The following is a 21,170-nucleotide window of genomic DNA, read 5'->3' as shown; positions in this document are numbered from 1 at the left end:
CTAAACAATACACTACTTAATAACCAAGAGATCACTGAAGAAATCAAAGAGGAAATCAAAAAATACCTAGAAACAAATGACAATGAAAATACGACGACCAAGAACCTATGGGATGCAGCAAAAGCAGTTCTAAGATGGAAGTTTATAACAATACAATCTTACCTGAAGAAACAAGAAAAATCTCAAATAAATAACCTAACCTTATACCTAAAGCAATTAGAGAAAGAAGAACAAAAACCCCAAAGTCAGCAGAAGAAGAGAAATCAGAAAGATCAGATCAGAAATCAATGAAAAAGAAATGAAGGAAACAGTAGCAAAGATCAGTGAAACTAAAGGCTGGTTCTTTGAGAAGATAAACAAAATTGATAAGCCATTAGCCAGACTCATCAAGAAAAAAAAAGGAGAAGACTCAAGTCAATAGAATTAAAAATGAAAAAGGAGAAATAACAACTGATACTGCAGAAATACAAAGGATCATGAGAGATTATTACAAGCAACTATATGCCATTAAAATGAACAACCTGGAAGAAATGGACAAATTCTTACAAAAGCACAACTTCCAAGACTGAACCAGGAAGAAATGAAAAATTTAAACAGACAAATCACAGGTACTGAAACTGAAACTGTGATTAAAAATCTTCCAACAAACAACAGCCCAGGACCAGATGGCTTCACAGGTGAATTCCATCAAACATTTAGAGAAGAGCTAACACTTATCCTTCTCAAACTCTTACAAAAGATAGCAGAGGGGGGAACACCCCGAAACTCAGTCTATGAGGCCACCATCACCCTGATACAAAAAACAGACAAAGATGTCACAAAAAAAGAAAACTACAGGCCAATATCACTGATGAACATAGATGCAAAAAACCTCAACAAAATACTAGCAAATAGAATTCAGTAGCACACTAAAATGATCATACACTATGATCAAGTGGGGTTTACCCCAGGAATGCAAGGATTCTTCAATATACACAAATCAATCAATGTGATAAACCATATTAACAAACTGAAAGAGAAAAACCATATGATCATCTCAGTAGGTGCAGAAAAAGCTTTTGAAAAAATTCAATACTTATTTATGATAAAAACCCTCCAGAAAGTAGGCATAGAGAGAACTTACCTCAACATAATAAAGGCCATATATGACAAACCCACTGCCAACATCTTTCTGAATGGTGAAAAACAGAAACCATTTCCACTAAGATCGGGAACAATACAAGATTGTCCATTCTCACCACTATTATTCAACATAGTAGTGGAAGTTTTAGCCACAGCATTCAGAGAAGAAAAAGAAATAAAAGGAATACAAATCGGAAAAGAAGAATTAAAGTTGTCACTGTTTGCAGGTGACATGATACTACACATAAAGAATCCTAAATATGCTACCAGAAAACTACTACAGCTAATCAATGAATTTGGTAAAGTACCAGGACACAAAATTAATGCACAGAAATCTCTTGCATTTCTATACACTAATGATGAAATATCTGAAAGAGAAATTAAGGAAACACTCCCATTTACCATTGCAACAAAAAGAATAAAATACCTAGGAATAAACCTACCTAGGGAGAAAAAAGACCTATATGCAGAAAACTATAAGACACTGATGAAAGAAATTAAAGATGATACAAACAGATGGAGAGATATACCATGTTCTTGGATTGGAAGAATCAATATTGTGAAAATGACTATACTACCCAAAGCAATCTATAGATTCAGTGCAATCCCTATCAAACTACCACTGGCATTTTTCACAGAACTAGAACAAAAAAAATTTGCAATTTGTATGGAAACACAAAAACCCCGAATAGCTAAAGCAATCTTGAGAAAGAAAAACAGAGCTGGAGGAATCAGGCTTCCTGACTTCAGACTATACTACAAAGCTACTGTAATCAAGACAGTATGGTACTGGCACAAAAACAGAAACATAGGTCAATGGAACAGGATAGAAAGCTGAGAAATTAACCCACACACATATGGTCATCTTATGTTTCATAAAGGAGGCAAGAGTATACAGTGGAGAAAAATAGCCTCTTCAATAATTGGCGCTGGGAAAACTGGACAGCTACATGTAAAAGAATGAATTTAGAAAACTCCCTAACACCATACACAAAAATAAACTCAAAATGGATTAGAGACCTAAATGTAAGACCGGACACTATCAAACTCTTAGAGGAAAACATAGACAGAACACTCTATGACGTAAATCATGGCAGGACCCTTTTTGACCCACCTCCTAGAGAAATGGAAATAAAAACAAAAATAAACAAATGGGACTTAATGAAACTTAAAAGCTTTTTACAGCAAAGGAAACCATAAACAAAACGAAAAGACAGCCCTCAGAATGGGAGAAAATATTTGTAAATGAAGCAACTGACAAAGGATTAATCTCCAAAATATACAAGCAGCTCATGCATCTCAATATCAAAAGAACAACACAATCCAAGAATGGGCAGAAGACCTACATAGACATTTCTCCAAAGAAGATATACAGATTGTCAACAAACACATGAAAGGATGCTCTACATCCGCTAATCATTAGAGAAATGCAAATCAAAACTACAGTGAGGTATCACCTCACACAGGTCAGAATGGCCATCATCAAAAAATCTACAAACAATAAATGCTGGAGAGGGTGTGGAGAAAAGGGAACACTCTAGCACTGTTGGTGGGAATATAAATTGATACAGCCACTATGGAGAACAGTATGGAGGTTCCTTAAAAACCTAAAAAATGAACTACCATTTGATCCAGCAATCCCACTACTGGGCATATACCCTGAGAAAACCATAATTCAGAAGGAGTCATGTACCAAAATGTTCATTGCAGCACCGTTTACAATAGCCAGGACATGGAAGCAACCTAAGTGTCCATCGACAAATGAATGGATAAAGAAGATATGGCACATATATATACAATGGAATATTGCTCAGCCATAAAAAGAAATGAAACTGAATTATTTGTAGTGAAGTGGATGGACCTAGAGTCTGTTATACCGAGTGAAGTAAGTCAGAAAGAGAAAAACAAATACTGTATGCTAACACATATATATGGAATCTAAACAAGAAAATGTTGTGAAGAACCTAGGGGCAGCACAGGAATAAAGATGCAGACATAGAGAGTGGACCTGAGGACACAGGGAAGGGGAAGGGGAAGCTGGGACGAAGTGAGAGAGTGGCACTGACATATATACACTACCAAATATAAAATAGATATCTAGTGGGAAGCAGCTGCATAGCACAGGGAGATCAGCTCGGTGCTTTGTGACCACCTAGAGGGGTGGGACAGGGAGGGTGGGAGGGAGATGCAAGAGGGAGGGCATATGGGGGTATATGTGGACATGTAGCTGATTCACTTTGTTATACAGCAGAAGCTAACAGACCATTGTAAAGCAATTATACTACAATAAAGATGTTTTAAAAAAAAAGATTTCATAGGTAAGTTTTTAGCCCTCAAGGATATTCTATGATGATAATCCTGGAAATTATGATTGACAGCATTTGGGGAAAAAAATACAGTGCTGTATGTCAATTATCTCTCAATTAAACTGGAAGAAAATAAATCAATACAACACATACACTTTTAGCTTGAGCAAGATTTCTGACCACCCTGGATTTTATTTTGAAACTTTGATCCAAAGTATCCTTTTACTTTCCACACTTTTCCCACAAAACTCCTGCTTTGGTTAACATTCGCCTTTGATCTATGCTCTGTTTCTGCTACCCTCAAAACTCAAAAAATCTCTTGCCCTCGGAAGCTGAGAACTCTCTCCTCGTAAGCTAGATGAAAACAGTTCGTTTCCCAAATCAGTTAAGAAACTTTAGTTAATAGTTGCTGAATCTAAGGAAATAAGAAAAAATCATTTTCCCCCCACAAAACCCACCATAAACAAGGCTTCCCTATGTTCCATACAGCAATGCATTAGGAGGAATTGAATACATGGAAGCTGCTGAAAAAAGAGTCGCTACAGAAAATGTTTTCAAGAGAAGAAATGACAAAACTTATGGGGGCTATTGAGTATGTAAGTCCTTGAACTGAGACTGATTGGAAAAAAATTATGAAAAGATTGTCTGCCTGAATAACAGAGTAACTAGCGACCTTGAACACAGAAGGAGTGTAGAATAGGAGTGAAACAATGACATCTTTTTAGAACAGAGAATAATACTCATAAGAGGCAATTTTGAAATGAAAGACAATATGTTCTGTAATAGAAATATTGGGGGCCTGAACCACCTTGTAATTCATAGAGAGGGGAACACCGGTGGCCTTCCCTAGAAGCCCGGCTAAGAGAAGGGAGAAGAGCTTGAAATAAGATTATTAATTTCCTTGGAATGAGGCCAGTGTGACATCCTTTTGCAAAGCTTGGCCAGATTCTTACAAGATCACTGTGAACAATGAAATCTAATGAATAAGCAAAGGCACATCTGGTTACACAACAAGATGCTGAATTAAAAAAAAAAAAACACCCTGTTAGCCTGCCTTCCCTAGACTTTGTAATATTTTCCCTGATTAATAAAGATGTCTTCATCCAATTTCAGGCAAAAGGAATGGAGCATAAAATATCTTAGGCCTTTGATGGTAAAAAGATAAACATTGTGACATCCAGAAAAAAATGATGATTTTGTAGGTGTCTACTCAAATATAATTTGGGAACCTACAGTAGACTTTATTGTTTCTGACTACTCAGCATCCCTCCCCTCCTTTGGGGTACCCTGTCCTTCTTCTGGGTACCCACCTCTCCCTTTGGGGAACTGATCCTGCCCCTTTTCACAGGAGCTGGTTGGATTGCCAGGCAAAGACTCCATGCGGCGTTTTCCCACCCTCCTCTCTTTTCTGGGTTGGAGATGATGAGACCTTGTCTTTCTCCATCGGTCATAAGTTTTAAGGAAGTGTTTTTAGAACTACTGGTGGAAAAGTTAAGTTTTTGTTGTTACTATTGTTGAAAAAATCTCATTGGCAATTTTGCTTAATGAGTTTTCTTTAAAAAGGAGCCTAATGTGTTAAAAAAAAAAAAAAGAAAAATAAGGCATCAAATCCATGCTTGAGTGTTCATGTATGAAAGACAAAATATTCAGAGGGCTGATGAAAACATATACTGTAGCAAATAGGATTTTTAAAGCTTGGGAAACCAGAAAGAAGGAATACGACTAACAAGATAAAATTAAGTACATTGTTCCTTGAAAAGAAGGGACTTGAGCTGTTCATCAAAGGGGAGATTTTTTTTAATTAATTTATTTATTTTTGGCTGCACTGGGTCTTCATTGTTGCACATGGGCTTTCTCTAGTTGCGGTAAGCGGGGGCTACTCTTCACTGAGGTGTGCAGACTTCTCACTGTGGTGGTTTCTCTTATTGCAGAGCACGGGCTCTAGTCTTGCGGGCTTCAGTAGTTGTGGCGCATGGGCTCAGTAGTTGTGGCTCATGGGCTCAGTTGCTCTGCGGCATGTGGGATCTTCCTGGACCAGGGCTCAAACCCATGTCCCCCTGCATTGGCAGGAGAATTCTTAACCACTGCACCACCAGGGAAGGCTCATAGGGGAGATTATAATTATCATCCTCCGATATATAAAGGGTTTTCCTGTGGGTAAGACACAAGCCTTTCTCCAGATGATTTTTAGAGTAAACCTGGTGTTGTCTGTTTGCTCTCAGCAGCCCTATCCACGGCTACAGCTTTAACAACCATTGATGATGGCTTTCCTGGTTATCTATTGCTTTGTGCAAACTAACCCAAACTCAATAGATTAAGACAAATATTTTATAATTTTGTGAGTCAGGAATTCAGGCAGGACTCAGCTGGGTCATACTTCTTCTTCACATGATGTCAACAGGGATCACCTGTTTGTAGTTGTTCTGGTCTAAAGTGTTCAAGACAGCTTAACTCATATGCCTGGTGCCTTAGCAGGTGTGGCTTGAAGGCTGGGCTTGGCTGGCCTCGTCTCCTCTCCATGTGATACGAGGGCCTCCCCCTGTGTTTCCTCCAGCATAGCAGTCATACTTCTTATGTGACAGCTTGGGACACCGAGAGCAAGTGTCCCAGGAGACAGGAAGTAGAAGCTGCCAGTCTCTTAGGCCTGGGCTGTAAATCTATTTAGAGTGTACAACATGATGTTTTGATATATGTATACACTATGAAATTATTACCACAATAAAGCTAACATGTCCATCACCTCACATAGTTATCTTTTTTTTCTTTTGTGGTAAGAATATTTAAGAACGACTCTCTTAGCAAATTTAAAGTATACAATACAGTATTATTAACTATAGTCACCATGTTGTACATTAGATCTCCGGAACTTACCATCCCTCCTCACTGAAATTTCGTACCCTTTGGCCAAGATCTCCCCATTTCCTCCCCTCCCCATTCTACTCTTTGCTTCAATGACTTTTGACTTTTTTAAGTGAGATCATGCAGTATTTGTTTTTCTCTGACTACTTATTTCACTCAGCATAATGTCATCCAGGCTCATCCATGTTGTCACAAATGACAAGCTTTCCTTCTTTTTTAAGGCTGAATAATAATCCATTGTATACATATACCACATTTTCTTTATCTATTTATCTGTTGATGGACACAAATGGATTTCATATCTTGGCTGCTGTGAATAGTACTGCAATGAATATGGCAGTGCAGATAGCTCTTCAAAATACTGATTTCATTTCCTTTGGATATAGTCCCAGAACTGAGATCACTGGATCACATGGTAGTTCTCTTTTTAACTTTTTGAGGAATCTCCTTATGGTTTTCCAGAATGACTATACTATTTATTATGTTTTATGTTTCAGTCATAATATTTTTCATTTTTATAAGTTAAATTTGGTTCATTTCCTGATCATATTTTCAGGCTTGTCTTTTATCTCTTTACATATGACACATATGGCTATTTTATTCTCTGTCTCTAATAATTCCAAAATCTGAAGTCTTTGAGGGTCTGTTTCTATTATCTTGTGTTTCTGCTGGTTCTCATTCATGTTGCCTTGTTTCCCTGTGTGTTATTTTCTCTGCAAGTTGCTTTGAAGGTGAGTAAAAGAATAATAGTGCATTATTACTTTCACTTATTTAGATTAAATATTTTGTTAGAATTTTGTCTACCCATTTCACTTATTATTTGTACATGTATATCATATTAATATCTGCAGCTGATCTATAGTTTTATTTTATGGGACCACTCAAAAGTACGATATGTAGTAAACCTTCCTGATTTCCCGTCTTCACTTATTTTTATCTTGTTTTCCTCACTTTTTCTGTGGGACTTTTCTTCTCACCAAAAGATTTATTTTTGCTTTTTTTTTTCAGGTATCTAGGGTCATAACCCACCCAGAGTCACTGTAAAATCAATCCTCAGCTTGAGATATTTTGGTCTGCCTAGGAGTTTGAATTTAGGCAAAAATTTTTGGTTATAATTATCAGGGAGATATTTCCTCCTTACTTCCTTGCTAGTTCACTGGTGTCTTTAAAATGTATTTTGATATTTTATCTATCATTTTTAATTGTTTTTAGTGAGAAAGTGGGTCAAGAAACCTAGTCTTCCATATTGACAAGAAAACAAGGAGTCCACTCTCATACACTGATGGAAAGATTGCCAAATAGTACAAGCACATCAAGAAGGAAAATTTGTGGGGAAGGGAGAGGGATGGACTGGAAATTTCGAGTTGGTAGATGCAAACTATTCATCTAGAATGGATAAACAACAAGATCCTACTGTATAGCACAAGGAATTATATCCAATCTCCTGGGATAAACTGTAGCAGAAAAGAATATTTAAAAAAGAATGTATATACGTGTTAAACTGAGTAACTTTGCTGTACAGCAGAGATTGGCACAGCATTGTAAATCAACTACACTTCAATTAAAAAATTAATTTAATTAAAAAAAACTACAACAACCAAAAAAAAGAACGAAAATTTGGTAAAAATCTCTCAAAATCAGAAGTGCACCTACTGTTTGTTACCAAGTCCACATTTAGAAATGTTTAACAGATATACTCATCCAAGTGCACAAATATGCATTTCAAAGATATTTACTTAAGTATTGCATGAACTAGCAAAAGACTGTGAAAAAAAAACAATTACTAAAACAGAATGATTAAATGAATTTTACATTTCCAGACATTGGTCTATGAGGCAGCCATTTTTAAATGAGGTCATTCTATACATCCTACTATGTTTTGGATACCAAGATATATTGTTAGGTGAAAGCAGAATGCTGCAAAATAGTGAGATTAGGAAGTTACAGACTGTGTAAAACTGAGTGAGTGGTTGACTGGGTGGAAGGAAGACTTACTTTTCAATGTTACCCTCATACCTTTAGAAATTCAACTTATGTTTATGTATTATATCTTTAAAAAATAAGACATTTAGAAAAAGAAAATATAAAATATCTTCTATTCCTACCACATTATTTTTCCTTAAATCAGGAATGGGCATTAAACTTTTTTAAATTGCTTTTTTTGCATTTGTACTTATGATCATATTTATTCCCATTTAATTCATCATTTAATACTGAATTAATTAATATCTTGGATTATATTATTAAATTTTCTAATATTGAACTATTCTTGCATTTTCTGAATAAAGCTATTTGGTAATATTGAATTGTTATTTTAACATACTGTTAGAATTTCATCTAGTCCTTCTTTACTTATGATTTTTACATTTATATTAAAAAATGAAATTAATTTATAGTTTAATGTTGAGAGTACATTCGTATATCTTAGAGTTTGGGTTATCCCTCAAAGAGGACATCAAGAACACTTCTAATTTTTCCCTGCAGTATGAAATTTTAAATGATATAGAAATTATTTGGGTTTTGAAGATTTTATTCAAACCTGGCTAATAATGTCTGGCACAAGTGTAAGTATAGGTACATCTTTTATTCCCTCTTTAATTCCTTCTAATAGTTGTGCCTTTCAGGGTGTTTTATGTTTGGGGGGGATAAATTTTGGTAATTTACATTTTTCTAAAAAACATTTGTATTATCCAATATAATATTACATATTTTAGGTACTATTTATTTATTAATTTATAAAATGAACAAGCTTTGAGTGTATAGCTCAATAAATGTATCTGTGTGTATACACTCATGTAACTAACATCCTTATCAAGATAAAGAATGTTTCTATCACTCCAAAGGTCAACAGGCTTTCCTGTCAGGAGCCACCTACTTCCCGGGGTATAATTAAATTTTCAAATTTCTATGATCATAGATAATTTGAAGATTCTGCTATTATGGTGAATGGTAGGGAAAGGTAAACATTGAGACAGGCTTCCCTTCGTGATTCTATCCCTGAAGTAGACTAGAGTCCATAGCACACCCCTCAATCAAAGCCACTGGTTGTGAGATTTCCCTGTAAAAAGGGCCAAACTCCCCCTGAGTGCCATCAGACCCCAGGGAAGCCTGAGGCTTCACGGTGACCACCTGCCTCACGTTCAGGCTTTGATGAAGTTCTCACGGTCCTTTCCTGTGTCCCTTTCTTGAAGATTCATCTAGCTGCTGCTTGGCATCTAAAATATGACTGGATCTTATGAAAGACCTAACTGCCTGTAGAAAGAATCCGAGGAGATACACGGAGTAAAAAGGTCTTCAGAAATTCCACTGCTTTGTCTGGCTTTGTTTGCTTTGTTTTGCCATTATTGTTGTAACATTTAAAATAAACTATAGACTTCCTTCTTTCTTTGGACCTATTGACAATGTTGAAATGGCTGTAAGAAAAATCCCCCGTTTACTTAGCAAGACTTGTGCCAAGTGAGGCCAGAGATTGAAGGTTACTGGCACCCAATCTAAGTGTGTGTGTGTGTGTGTGTGTGTGTGTGTGTGTGTGTGCGCGCGCGCGCGCGCGCGCGCGCGTGCGCATTTTGGGAAGTGCATGCAGAGAGGGTAGTGCTGACAGTTTTCTTAGCAATGCCCCCCTTCAATGTCCTAGTCCCTCTCGCTCCAAGATTTCAGGTTTTCTGGAACTCACTTGGGGAAATACATCAACTGTTTCTTTTTCACTAGTGCTGATTTACGGGCTTTGTAAGCATGGATTGACTTTTCTATTAGCTTTGTCTAATCTGTTTTCTAATTTTCAGAACTTCCTCAAAGTTTCCAGTCTATGTATGGTACCCTGAACCATTTCCCATAGCTCACAGGCATTTTGTTTGTTTCTTTGATTTGGGGTTTTTTTTCCCCCCTTTGTTCTTGCATTTTAATATCCTTTTAGAATTTTGATAGGGAAGAGAAGAGAGATAACTCTGTTGATTCAATTTACCAACTTGAACCTGAAAGTTTGACATGAATATATTTCAGAAAATAATCTAATAGGGCCCCCCAAACCAAATGTCCCATTAGGAACAATTAGTTTGATATATTCAGACCTTTCCAGAAAATGCTTAGCTCTTGGTCCTTTTGAACTTAGGAGAGAGAATCAAATTGGGTCTCATCTGATCAAAGTAGTAAACCAATTCTTAGAAGTATACACTAAGATATTTACCATTATTTCTCATACTTTTGGAATCTTTAAGAATTCTCCAAAGGAAGAAGACCTGATTCAAACCTTCATTTTCATCTCCTAAAATTCACCAAAATAAGTAGTCTCTTACCTTGTATCAAGTTTCAAGTTGTCCTTGATTTTCACACCACAAAAGATTAAAGGTAATACCACTAATTATGATATTTAAAAAGAGCCCTTCTTGAGAATGATCTGCCACTGGTTTTGTGCTATGTAAAGACTTCGAGAAATAGCTTTGATAATTTATACTCATTAACAGGAGAATGCAGGAGATTAAAGGTAGCAAGGGTGAATATCCTCTCATTTTTGCAAAACTTGTGCAACGTTTTATTCACCTACTAAAGCCATTATTATGTGATAATAAAAACGGAGGTGTCCTGCATATATGAACTCAGAGAGGGAATAAAGACACAAGGAGCTATTTTCTCTCAAGAGAACTGTAGTGTCATAGATTAAAGGTGGAAAGGCAGCCATCATTTAAAGCAGCTCACATCTCCAAAGGATATTTATTCACAAACTGATTAGAGTTGGAAATGAAAATGATTCAGTTGGTGGGAACATTACAGCAGCCTTTTAAAGTGTGATGGGAAAGATGAAAAGGAGGCTCACTTACACTTTCCTTAGCATGCAGACAGAGATCAAAAAGACCAATGTCCCATAGATAGCTCTAATGAGTCTGCACTTCTATTTAGCTCTTCAGTTATTTCCAGTGACTTGGGAGGCATGTTCCATCTGACAAACCTGACTATCCCATTGCTGGAGACAACATGGCATTTCACGAATCTTTTTGGGGGTGATTTGATTGAGTTTTCAAAAAATGTAATGGAAATTAGTGATATCCACTCAGGAGAACACTTTTTCCCTCCCCAAAGACTTGCTTCGTCTCCACTGTTACTCATCCCCCAGTCTCGACCATCATCTTCTGCATCTCATTGTCTCTCTCAACCCCATCAAATCTACCAGCAAAACATGTTGGCTCTATTCTGACTGACCACTTCTCTTCCCTTCCACTTTTTCCACTCAAGTACAACTAATCCATTTCCATTGTTGTCAGACTTTGAATCTCAAACAGAAACTCAGAGCTCAGAACCAGGCAGCTGTCCAAGTCAAAGGGATAAAACTAGCTAATGTGCTGGTAAATTGAGGGTCAATGAGATTTTGTAGCCTTTGAGTGTAATGAAAAGGAGTAACACATTCAGAAAACAGTCAATCTCAGAAAAAAATACATCAAAATTTCTTTTAAAATAGAAAACACTATTTCTCCAAAATCAGATTACTTTTTATGTTTCATCAAGAAAGTGGAACATTCAGTGACTCTTTATTTTTTTCAGATGCCAAGTTCCCAGCTAAGGTACCATGAGGCTAAATCCTCTGTGCATGAGAATGACCTCTTAAAATCGTGCTTTGAATCATTAAAATCACCCTTCATGAGAAATAATAAGTTGGTTCATTCTTATGGAAATTCCCACATTCATGTCTGCATCTTCTGTGGGCTCCACGATTTCCAACATACACCATCATTTTATGTACCATTAAGAGATAAATAAAATGCCTAAGATGAAGTATAAAGCTGAGATATGAATGGACCATGCCCTAGATGCAGGACTAAACAAGAAATATACTTGCCTTCCTTAATCTTGGCACTGGGTTAAGGGAAGAAAAATTTTTTCTGGGAATTTGAACCATAAACTGGTACTCAAGCAAGTTTGTAGTCTCAATTCTCACTATCAGGACTTCCCTGGTGGTGCAGTGGTTAAAAATCCACCTGCCAATACAGGGGACACGGGTTCGAACTCTGGTCTGGGAAGATCCCACATGCTGCAGAACAACTAAGCCCATGCGCCACAACTACTGAGCCTGCGCTCTAGAGCCCACAAGTCACAGCTACTGAGACCACGTGCCACAACTACTGAAGCTCATGCACCTAGAGCCCGTGCTACACAACAAGAGAAGCCACTGCAATGAGAAGCCTGCACACCACAACAAAGAGTAACCCCCACTCGCTGCAACTAGAGAAAGCCTGTGCACAGCAACGAAGACCCAACGCAGCCAAAAATTAATTAATTAATTTAAATAAATAAATAAATAAATAAATTCTCACTATCAGTGTGTTCCCAAAACCTTCAAGCAGAGAATTTAAAGTAATTACAGGTTGGCATTGCCCCCAGGTGATGAGCACATTCTCTCTAGAAAAACGCTATTTACTTCTAGACTAAAATGCCATCCTGATTTCAGAGATGTTAAACTACTTAAAGATTTGTGTCTTAGACCAAATGAAATCCTTCATTATCTTGTGAACTTCTGGCCCAGCATGCTTTCTGAGTTTAGTTCCACTCCAACTTGTGTAACTGTGCAAATTTAGTTGTACAGTACCTCAAACCTCAAAAGCTGATAAGAGGCACAGAGGTACACAAAGAAAATTTTATAATAAAGAGCAAATTAAGCAAACATTTCATCAGGTCTTCAACCTTCTCAAGTTCTCTATCATCCTTTCAACCTTTTTTTTTTTTTTTTTCGCATTCATCTGACTTGTCTACTTTATACCTTGGCACACAAAACAGGAATTTAGAATCATATTTTTAAAACAAAAGTTCCACAGTTTTGGGGGGTGGGGAAGTGAATGGAAATGAAGCTGACTGCAAGAGGAGCTCATCAGGAAACTAGTTGTACCTATAGGAAAGGCAGAAAATATAACTTGATTGGAAATACCACCTAACTCCAAGAGAGCTGGCAGAATTCCAGGCAAAGTTATTCAGGAAGAACCATTCAGTCAGTGCTGGCTTTATATGAGCAAAATGGAAGATATTCCATGTCATATTCCTCTTATCCCTATAATCTTAAGAGGAAACCAAATGAAAGTAAATTTTAGCTTTCCCTTACAGATTCAGCCTGAGGATGGAGTATTATTCTTACCCAAAATTTATATGTTCTGTCCACTACAAAATTATGGTATCTAAAAAACAATCACCTCCTCAAAATCTGGAAGCTCCAATATCATCTCCTGCAGGAAGCCATCAGTGGTCTACCACACACCACCCTGACCACACCTTCATTTGTTATCTCATCAGAACTTATTTTAATTTTTATCAAATTATTTCACTGTTGATAGTAGGTCACTCCATAAATATGTCTCAAGTGACTTCCAGGGATGTTGGGGAGGGAAGGATTGGGAGTTTGGGATTAGCAGATGCAAAGCATTGTATATAGAATGGATAAACAACAAACTCTTACTGTATAGCACAGGGAGCTATAGTCAATATCCTGTGATAAACCATAATGGAAAAGAATATGAAAAAGAATATTTATATTTATATATATTTGAGTCACTTTGCTATACAGCAGAAATTAAACACAACATTGTAAATCAACTATACTTCAATAACATTTTTTAAAAAGTGGATTCTGGTGTAAATCTTTCATCCTTCCAATCATGGTCTTTAAGAAGAGAGGCCATTTCTAGCACTTTCTTGATTTCTTCCCATTTATTATACAGCTCCAAGCTCATGAAGCCTTAAATAAATGCCCATAGTGCCATATAGATAGTAAGTTTAAACTTGGGGTTTTCACATTTAATTGACAGGAACCATCAAATCAACATACATGAAAGAAGTTTCTTGAATTGGATAATGGTTATGTTGGATAAGGTTTTCCTGAGCAGGATGGTGTATTATATTGTACAATACTGTCTATAATATTTGCCTGTAACTTTCAGGTAATACCCATGATCTAGATAGAGCTATAAAATCAACCAGAATTAACTAAATGAATTCTCTGCTCTAGTTTGATAGGTTGAGTGATTAGCAAATACTCCATCTAATTAACTGTGTGAAGCAATGTATCCAAATCATATAGTTGGGTTTTTTAAATAAAATAACTAAAATAATTACAAAACTACCTGCCTTATTAGAAAATGGAAACAAGACAGAAATACATAGAAAACCACAGTAAAATGTCATTTTATACCTAGGTTAGCAAACATTTTAAAGTGTGAATAAATTTTGGAGAGACCATAGATCAAAAAGAACTCTCACACCCCACTTTAGAAAACAGTTTGGGATTATTTCATATCGTCAAAAATACTCATATTTTTGGCCCAGAAATTTCACTCCTAGATATATATCCAAGAGAAACTCTCACTCATGTGTACTAGAAGATATGTACAAGAGTCATCATAATAGCAAAAACCTGCAAACAATCATAGGCCCATCAACAGGAAACTATATGACTAAACTGTGGTATAGTCACAGAATGGAATATTATATAGTGGTCAAAATGAACAAATTCTAGCTATATGCCACAATATGGATGAATCTTAGCAATATAACACATTAAATGAAATAGTAAGACCCATAAGTTTACATATAGCACAATACTCTTAAGTTGTAAACAACTTAAAATATTTATACATTTTTGGAATACATATCATATAAAAATATATTAAAAGCAAAGGGAGGGCTTCCCTGGTGGCACAGTGGTTGAGAGTCCACCTGCTGATGCAGGGGACATGGGTTCGTGCCCCGGTCCGGGAAGATCCCACATGCCGCAGAGTGGCTAGGCCCGTGAGCCATGGCCACTGAGCCTGCGCGTCCAGAGCCTGTGCTCCGCAATGGGAGAGGCCACAACAGTGAGAGGCCCGCATACCACAAAAAAATAATAATAATAATAAGCAAAGGGAATGCTAAACTCAGGATTTGGAATGATGGTTATATCTGTGGGAGGGGGAATACAGGGAGAGGAGGGAGGGAACATGCTGCAGGGGAGCACATAAGTAGATATAAATTATCAATTGAATTCTAAATTTGTGTTGGATTCACTGGTGCTTATTGCATTAGGAATGAATGAATGAAGAGCCATGCATAAAACAATGATAAAACTTTATGACCAAGGATTATGGTTAATCCAATTAATCCAATCACAAGGTTCAAGAAAAGAAAACAAAAATTGAAGTACATAAATTAAAAAAGCAAACTCTCCTATATCAAACAGAAGCAGGAAAACGAGAACAACATGAAGGTATTTAATACAGGGAATTGGCTATACCAGTGGTGGAAGTTCTGAGAACTCAAACAGCCAGGAGACAATTTAAAAGATTAACAACTCCAGGGAGGCTTTGCCACACTTAGGCTGCAGGGTCAAAGGAGGTACACTGCCAGAACCAGGGACCCAGGCCACTCCACTGAAACTGAAACCGTGGTGGATTTGGGAAGTGGGAGCTGGACCCATAGAGGAGACCAGTTGACACTAGAGAAATAACCTAATAAAGACAGAGGAGGGGGAAAATACTGATTGTGGCTTTTCCCTTCCTCCTGTCCTTTATTCTCCTGCTAGTACCCAGCTGGACGCCAATGACAAACATGACCTGCTGGGCTCAATCACTGTCAGATGTAAGGCAGAGCAGGGGACAGGGTGAGGAATGGACAGGAGATTAAACAGGCTCAGGACTAACTACTGCTTTTAACAATCCTGCCCCTGCCCCAGCCCAACCTCACTCCCTTTCCCTCAGGTAATCACTTTTTACAGTTTGTTTCATATTCTTCCAGACCTCTGTCTAATCATCTCTATTAATAATTGAGAATTTTACATACATTTTAACACACAAATGGAAACATGCTATATATGCTGTACATATGCTATATGTGTTACCATACATAAAACAGCATATATTTATATACAACACTAAGTATAAATATGTATATATGTGTTATATAATTTGGAACAAAAAATTATAGAATGCAATCATTGTATATTTTCAAGACTTTTTTTTCGATTAGCAATGTGTCTTGAAATTCTTTCCATGTGGTTACTTACAGATTTACCTCATTTTTTAAAGGGTTGCAGATTAGTTCATTGTATGGATGTGTCATAATTTAGTTAACCAGCCTCCAGTAAGTGGATATTTAGAGGGTTTCCAAATGTTTGGTATCATTAGCAATGTGCCAATGGACACATTTTAACTTTGTATACACGTGCATGCATTCCTATAGGATAAGTTCTCAGTAACAGAGTATAGCTTGTACAAAATATGAAATATGGTTTACCAGGCCAGTAACAGAGATTTTGAATTATACCTGTATTATTAAATTATGTACTCAGTTGCATATTATCTGTCTCCACCCTTAAGAATAAGTGGTGAATATTTTTTTCACTGTGTTATCCCCAGCAGATACATTGCAAAATCTATCTATCATCTGTCATCTTTCTTTCTTTATTTTTTATATAAGTACAATCATTAAAATCATGTTCATAGCAGTTTTGCTTATGATTTAAATGTGACAGTGGTTTAGTTCTGAATTTTCCCACTTCCCCTAGAGACCAAAAAGAACAACAAGGAAAATGGGGGAGAAAAACCTCATAAAACACATTTTCAGGGAAACTAAGAGACAGAAGAAACCTGACAATTCCAATTGCATGTAAGTGGTGTCAAAGGCAGAGCTGAACCACAAGCCTCTGTTGGAAGTCACAGAGGTGACACAAAGAAGAGCAGAAGTATGGAGGGAGCAGGAGAGCTCATAGATCTTAGAAATTTCCAGAAAATATTCCCATCCAGAAGGAGAGGATCTCACTAAAATAAACTTAAATGGACCAAAGAGTTGAATATAAAAAATGAGAACACATAAGCTCTAGCTAATAACTATAATCATTTATAAATCCCATATAATAATTTATAAATTCCTTTATAAATCTGGAATGGGGAAGATCTCTTCTAACTTTGACTCAAAATCCAGAAGCCATTTTAAAAGTTTAGTAATTTGATTACATGAAATAAAACAGCTTTTCATAAGTAAAAAGATCCCTGACACACTAGAAGACATATTTATAATTCCTTTTTCAGATAAAGAGCTAATTTTCCAAATACACAAAGATGTTCTAGAAAAATTAAAAGAAAAATCAGCTCCAAAGAAAAGTAAGCACAGAAGTTGGACAGATGGTTCACTGGAAAAGAAATATTAAACATATGAAATGAAATTATCTCACTCAAATTAAAGAAACACAAAGAAAGGCAACATTGAGCTATCCTTCTCACCGACCAGAGTGGCACAGAGAAAAAAAAAAAAGAGTTTGGGAATAAACTTTGTCAAGGCTGTAGGAAAATAGGCCCTTTCATTCTTTATTGGAGGTTGTCCCAGTGGAACAATGTTTGAGGGTTCAGGGAAAGTAGAACCCTTTATGCTTCCTGCTTTTTGTGTCCTATCTAAAAATTCCTTGCCCAGCCAAAGATGACTAATAATTTCTCCCATATTTTCTTATAGAAGTGGTATAGTCTTTGGTTTTACCTGTAGGTCTATATGCTGAGTTAATTTTTTTATATGGTGCAAGGTATGAGTTGAAGTTTATATTTTTGCATATGAGTATCCAATTGTTCCTGCACTGTTTGATGGAAAACCTGTCTTTTCTTCATTTACTTATCTCAACCTCTTTGTTAAAAATCAGTTGTCAATATGTTGTGGGTAGTTCATTTTCATTACTGTATGGTATTCCTAGGCATGAAAATACTTGGCAATTTATTTATTCTTTGGGGTTATTTATAGTTTGGGGCTATTTTGATAAATGTTATGAACATTCGTGTACCTATCTCCTGCCACAAATGCCATTACCTGAGTCATATATGAAACATCTGTATTTTCATCCAACTATATAGAAAAATCCAACATGACATGATTTTTTCAATACCTGCTTAGTCAAATCTTTAGTGATGTTCTCCATGTCTTCAAAAGTATTTGTTAACAAAGGAAAGGGATGTTTTAGTTTGTCACCATATTGTATTAACTATTATTTTTACCATGGCAGGGAGAATTAAGTGTTTTCCCACTATTTGGCTTTTTGCCTTCACTCCCAAGTAAGAAATTTCAGATGCTTCTAAATCATTTTTTATTATTAAGTTTAATTTAAAATGTTTAAAAAGTGAATCGAATCTTTCAAACTTTAAATGCGGTTCGAAACCCCTTTAGACATTTTCGGAAAAAATTATAGAGATTTGCCCTCATTCTCTAAATATCTGCATTTTACATTTCACTGAATTTTAGTTCTGGTTAATATCTCAAGGTCAATGTTTAACATGGGTAGAGGTTTTTGATAATGATAGTGGATGTAATTCATATTTCTAATAGCCTTTAGAATTTGGAGCTTGTATTGGCTTCTCTTCCTTTCATACTTGATTAGATTTTCATTCTTTTGACCTCACATGGTGACCGATGAAGCACTCATTCGAGGGAGCAGGAGAAGGGTCAGCTCAACCATTTTCTTGTTCCCTTATGCTTTCATTGTTAGCAACATCTTCAACCAATATTTCTTATTTAATTAAAATCATATACTATTATCTTTACTTAACTGGGCACTCGTACACTGCAGTGTGTGACAATTGCCTGAAAGTGAAGTCATGAGTGAGAGCTCACTCTATAATTTCTACTTTCTTTTTTTTTTTAATTAATTTTTTCTGGAGTACTGTTGCTTTACAACGTTGTGTTAGCTTCTACTGCACAGCAAAATGAATCAGCCATACATATACATATATCTCCTCCCTGTTGGATTTCCCTCCCATTTCTCCCTTCAGGCCAGGGGAATTCATTATAAGGAATTGGGGTATCCCTATGGCAGACAGCACAGTCTGGTTTCGTTAGGGATAAAACGAAGAAAGCCTCAGGATCTCAAGCCTTACCACGCCACACCTCTCCTCCAGTGTCTCTATTTCTCACTCCATATCCCTTTCTCATCCTTCTTCTTTCCTTCTGCTGACTTGTTTTTACTGCTTGACCATGCTGTGACCAAACACAACCCCCTCAGGGCTACTGAATTTTATGTCCTCAGTTCAAGGGGTAAGTTGAGGTTATTTAGAATCCCCATCCAATTCTGCAGGAGCCAAATTCCAAATAGCTGAACTTGGGTCTGAGGCCCTACCCTGGGGCAATCAACTCTGTCCAAGCCCATGCTTATAGGTGGGTGAGACTGATTCTCAGAGAAGGGGATTTGGGGATGGGAAGATATTCTAAAAAGTGGCTTTCACAAATAGGCCTAGCTAATATATCCTGATGTAGCTATTTGACTGTAGGAATTGTCTCTTCCATCCTTTGGTTGTATGATTTCTTCTCCCATGGGTGGGGTTAGGACAGAAACAGCAACATTTATTTCTGTGGCTTCCTTTCTCCCCACTCCTGTAGCTGACCGCTGATTGAAATATCTATTCATCATTAATTGGTGAATGCACTGAATCAGGTCACAGTTAATTCAGAGCCTACACCTCCTTGCGGTTACCTTGCAAATCTTTATTCTTGTCCCTCGTGTATTGACTTTACAATTTAACTCTCAGAGGGTAATATCATTTCCCTCACTTTCAAGTTTTGTGGAGAACAGACTACAGAACCAAGTCCTAAACAATTTCTTTTCCCAAATTAGTTTACTGTACACATAAATCCTCAAGAAGGATCAGAGAGATTGAAGTAAGAAAGTGTCACAAAATGATTAAGAATACAGTGAACCTGAAAAACTCCGTGTCATCTCTTGAAGGTGAAAAACTAAGCAAAAAAAGAACAATGGGAATGGAAAACTCACTTGAAATAATTGTGATAACCCATACGTCATCTATGCTCAACATTTAGGTATGAGATACATAGAAATAGGTACGGAGATCGTGCTGGAGTTGGAGGTAGAGAGGGAATAGACAGCAGAAACTCCGAAAGAGGAGGAGCTGCTGTGTAGGGGTGCCCTCTACACTGGACACCCCACTCCACTCAGAATAACTTGACAACCACAAAAGCAAGATTTTGACCATGCCAGAGGCATCTGACAATCTAGAAAGAGCGAAAAGCCCACCAAAACTCCTGCTTTGGTTCCCTATGTTGTATCAAAACCAATAGACCCATGACCTTGCTCAAGTGAAAGAGAATAAGTGATTTTTTCCCTCTTAGAGAATTAAGCTGTAAATGAAAGTGTTTAACTCTACTTCAGCCTAAAATGGGGGTGCGGGGGGGATAAAGAAAAACTATTTTGCCTATAGACAAACAGGAAAGACAGGAAGAGACTTCAAGGTTTTGGAGCATTAAAAGTGATGCAGGGCTTCCCTGGTGGCGCAGTGGTTGAGAGTCTGCCTGCCGATGCACGGGACACGGGTTCGTGACCCAGTCCCGGAAGACCCCACATGCCGCGGAGCGGCTGGGCCCGTGAGCCATGGCCGCTGAGCCTGCGCGTCCGGAGCCTGTGCTCCGCAATGGGAGAGGCCACAACAGTGAGAGGCCCGCGTACTGCAAAAAAAAAAAAAAAAAAAAAAAAAAGTGATGCAAAGCCCATTTAATGGACACCCCCAGAACTTTTATTTCCAAGCACCACAATTGATTGCCATGAGATTATGATGCCATTAAAATTCCCTCTGCCCATAAACTAATGCTGTGGAAAATGCTGACATTTATAGCAGTTCCTACAAGGGACATATTTCAGTGTGAAAGTAAGTCCTAATGTAAGAACTTTATCTCAGTAAAGCAACATCTAGGAAGTGGGGGGGGGGGGGGGGAGGAGGAAGAGCGGCCGTCTGGGAGTGCTGGGGGTTTTATTTCTCTCAATAAGGGTGTATGGATGCTAAATTTCAAAGACTTTTTAAAATAAATCTATTGGCCTTTGACAAAATCAATCCAAACCCCATAAACCAAGAAGTCATCCACTTGATATTAATGAGCCCACATTTGCATTTATTT

The sequence above is a fragment of the Globicephala melas genome, chromosome 4 (assembly GCF_963455315.2).
Source record: "Globicephala melas chromosome 4, mGloMel1.2, whole genome shotgun sequence".
NCBI classification, from domain to species: domain Eukaryota; kingdom Metazoa; phylum Chordata; class Mammalia; order Artiodactyla; family Delphinidae; genus Globicephala; species Globicephala melas.
The sequence above is the reverse complement of the archived record's forward strand: the minus strand, read 5'-3'. Positions refer to the sequence as shown.